The 3,398-nt window shown below is 39.1% G+C and overlaps 1 protein-coding gene across 1 annotated transcript in view; it reads left to right on the top strand.

The window, feature by feature from the left end:
• LOC106516803 (protocadherin gamma-C5) overlaps positions 1–3,398 on the top strand; it is a gene marked incomplete at its 3' end in the record, with an annotated part of 28,278 nt that overhangs the window by 4,607 nt on the left and 20,273 nt on the right.

The following is a 3,398-nucleotide window of genomic DNA, read 5'->3' as shown; positions in this document are numbered from 1 at the left end:
AGCAGCACCACAGACTTTAAAGAAGTCATCAGTGTTCTGGATGCGTCCTTACCTGACAGCACCTGGACCTTTGAGAGCCAGCAGGTGAGCAGGAAGTGCAACTCATTTTTTTGTCACTTTGACTCTGGTAAACTAATTTTTATAACTTTGTTTACTAGTTTGAAATAATATGAAATAATCTTTTCAGCAGCACATGTTTGTCTTTTTTCACTCATTGAGCTGAAACAATATGAATGTGATCGTGCATCTATGAAAGAATGACAAGGATTTGTGAGCTAARAAGGTTGAGAATTATTCGGATTGTCAGTCTTTGATGTCACAATTGTGACTTAAAACACGTCACAATTGTCATGGTTTTATAACCATTTTAGAATTTTTACACCACTACAAAGGTCACTCTGTGTTTGAAAAAAATGGTTTATTAAAATAAAAAAAGGTCCGCATGTGCGATATATCACTCTGAGAGTAATATATAAATGTATATTTACGGTTTTTACAAGTCCGACGGGCCCTGTACAGGGCCAGCAGATGGTGTCATTCATTGTTGTTTGMTAAAGTAGGTGTAAATTTATTTTTCCCAAATTTTTTCTAAGTCCGTCAAAAAGGGTGTCTATTTTTTAATGAGTCGCCAAATTATATTTGGATAAATATTTATGATTTTAGAGCTATATAAACATTTGTAAGTTATTTGAACCGTCGCGGACCGTTTCAGTATCTAGAAGTTATCCGCATCTTTGGTATCTTTGAAAAGACGAAGCTCTCACCATTCATGGATTTCTCTTGACACWGTGTTACTCTTTGTTTGGTGACGTGAAGTTTGTGCGTAACCGAGTGTATAATTAACAGCCCTCATGCGTAAAACGTAGAGGCGGAGTTAAGTTCCATTCAGTGATTTCAAGGTGTGCACAATGGTAGATTTTGATTATGCACAGTTTAAATGTAAAAAGAAAAGYTTATGTTATATGTAGAATGAGTCCTAAAATAGAAATCAACAGTTTTACTAGACTAAATTCTCTTTTATAAAGTAAAAAACCCATTTGGCACAGTTTTGGGTACGTTTGGCTAAATTGTGCCACAATGCCATTTTCGCCTGGCACACTGCTCACCTAAACCTTTGTGAAATGAATATACTTCAAATTATTCAGCCCTACTATGCTACAATTTTTCTCAAGATGTAGATGTCTATAATCTAAGGGCATTCCTGTGTTTTCACAAGAATTTTCATTGTGTTTTGCACTATTGATTTAAAAAAAATTAGGCGAGGCTAAAATAATTACAGTTTTTCTTTATTTAATCACAAATAACTCAGGCATAGCAAGAGTTACAATAGTGGTTTCACTTAAGAAATTATCTTTAAGATCTTACTTTTACAGAGGTACCAAGAGTTAGCATTTAGACCTTATAACTGTGGAGCTATTCTTGCTTTATTTTGCTGTGTATTTTCAGGYGGAAATTACCTCTAAAAACCCTAGGGCTTAGCAGGTTACAACTTGCTTTTCCTTTTTATTTTATTTTTTTTCACAGCTTTTATTTTTGTTTGAATTTTAAAAAAATCATAGTGTGGTCTTTTTTCTTTTTTTATTTGCCTTTTTTATGTCTTTGTCAGCTGGTTTTTGTGTGAATTTCTTCTCATCTTATATGGCAGTGCTTGCTCTCCCTCGCCCCTATTTCAGTCTCATTGGTTTGGGTTGTGGTTGCGCAGCTCCAATGGCACTCAGTGCTGTACAAAGAGATCTACTCCTTCCCCCTCCGTTCTCAGCACAGTTGCCAGTGTWTTGCTTTCAGACGGAAAGGAGAGGATGTCTCGTTTTGAACAGCCCAATCCTTTCTAACAGTATTTCATGTAGGTTTCAGGATGCGTAAAAATTATTTTTGCTGGATTGCGGCAGGCTCGCCTTTGACGGATTTTTATATTGGTCTGATWATTCTATAATTATTTGATGGAAATCTCGGCGCAGTGACGGATCGGGGATGAAAAAGACAATGGAATACAGAGACTGGAGATGGCTCGCGCTCTGGTGGCAGCATTTTTTCCTCCTGTGGAATATAATAAACGGACAGACTCGTTACAGCATCCCGGAGGAGCTGGAGAGGGGCTCCCTGGTTGGAAATCTCGCCAAAGATCTGGGTTTGGGACTCTCTGATGTTTTTGACCGTAAGCTGCGCGTCGCCTCTGAGGCTGGTGAGCAGTATTTCAGCGTGGATGCGGGGAAGGGCGAGCTGCTGGTGAATGACAGGATAGACAGAGAGGCTTTATGCGGACAAAGCGCCAGCTGCGTTCTGCCGCTGCAGGTCGTAGTGGAGAACCCGCTGCAGTTGCACAGAATGGAGGTGGAAATAAGAGACGTGAAYGACAACGCGCCCACCTTTCTCAAAAGCGATCACGTGATAGAAATAGCTGAATCCACCGTTGTAGGTGTCCGTTTCCCTTTAGAGATGGCAGAGGACCCTGATGTTGGGAGTAACGGGTTAAAGACTTACACGCTGAGCAAAGATGAGTGTTTCTCTTTGAAAGTTAAGGAAATTGAAAACGGAAAGAAGATACCTGAGCTTGTTTTAAATAAATCATTAGATCGTGAGAAAAAGGCAAAACATAATTTATTCCTCACAGCTATGGATGGAGGTAATCCTGTAAAAACCGGGACTTCAAAAATTACAATAATTGTGCTTGATATTAATGACAATATTCCACAATTTGAAAGCAGTGTTTATAAAGTTGCTGTAAAAGAAAACAGCGCGWACGGTTCTTTTATTATTACAACTAAAGCTACAGACATTGATGAAGGTCCAAACGGAGAAATAGAATATTCTCTTGGTGTACACACACCACCCTCCGTTCTATCCTTATTTCATATAGATGCTGTGACTGGTGATGTGTATTTAAAAAATCTATTAGACCACGAAACTCAAACTTCTTATAGAATAGACATCAGTGCAAAAGACAAAGGCTTCCCTAAAATGGAGGGTCGCTGCACTCTGCAGGTGGATGTTTTAGATGTAAACGATAACGCACCGGAAATTGTTCTTACCTCTAAATCCGCTTCTGTCCCAGAAGACTCCCGCAGCGGTACAGTCCTTGCTCTGATTAGTGTGCGTGATCTAGATTCAGGTGAAAACGGAAAGGTTAACCTGCAGCTTCCTAAATATTCACCTTTTACTCTAAAAGCGTCCTTTTCTAATAATTACGCACTGATTACAAACGGTCCGTTAGACAGAGAAAACACCTCAGAATATAATGTTCAGATAACAGCGACCGATTTTGGCTCCCCTCCTCTGTCCAGTCAAAAAATAATACCAGTAACTATCACTGATGTGAATGATAATGCTCCTGTATTCACTCAGCCCTCCTATAATGTGTATCTGAAAGAGAACGGGGTACCAGGGTCTATTCTGTTCTC

Source organism: Austrofundulus limnaeus, unplaced genomic scaffold (genome assembly GCF_001266775.1).
Source record: "Austrofundulus limnaeus strain Quisiro unplaced genomic scaffold, Austrofundulus_limnaeus-1.0 Scaffold1, whole genome shotgun sequence".
NCBI lineage: Eukaryota > Metazoa > Chordata > Actinopteri > Cyprinodontiformes > Rivulidae > Austrofundulus > Austrofundulus limnaeus.
The sequence above is the reverse complement of the archived record's forward strand: the minus strand, read 5'-3'. Positions and strand labels throughout refer to the sequence as shown.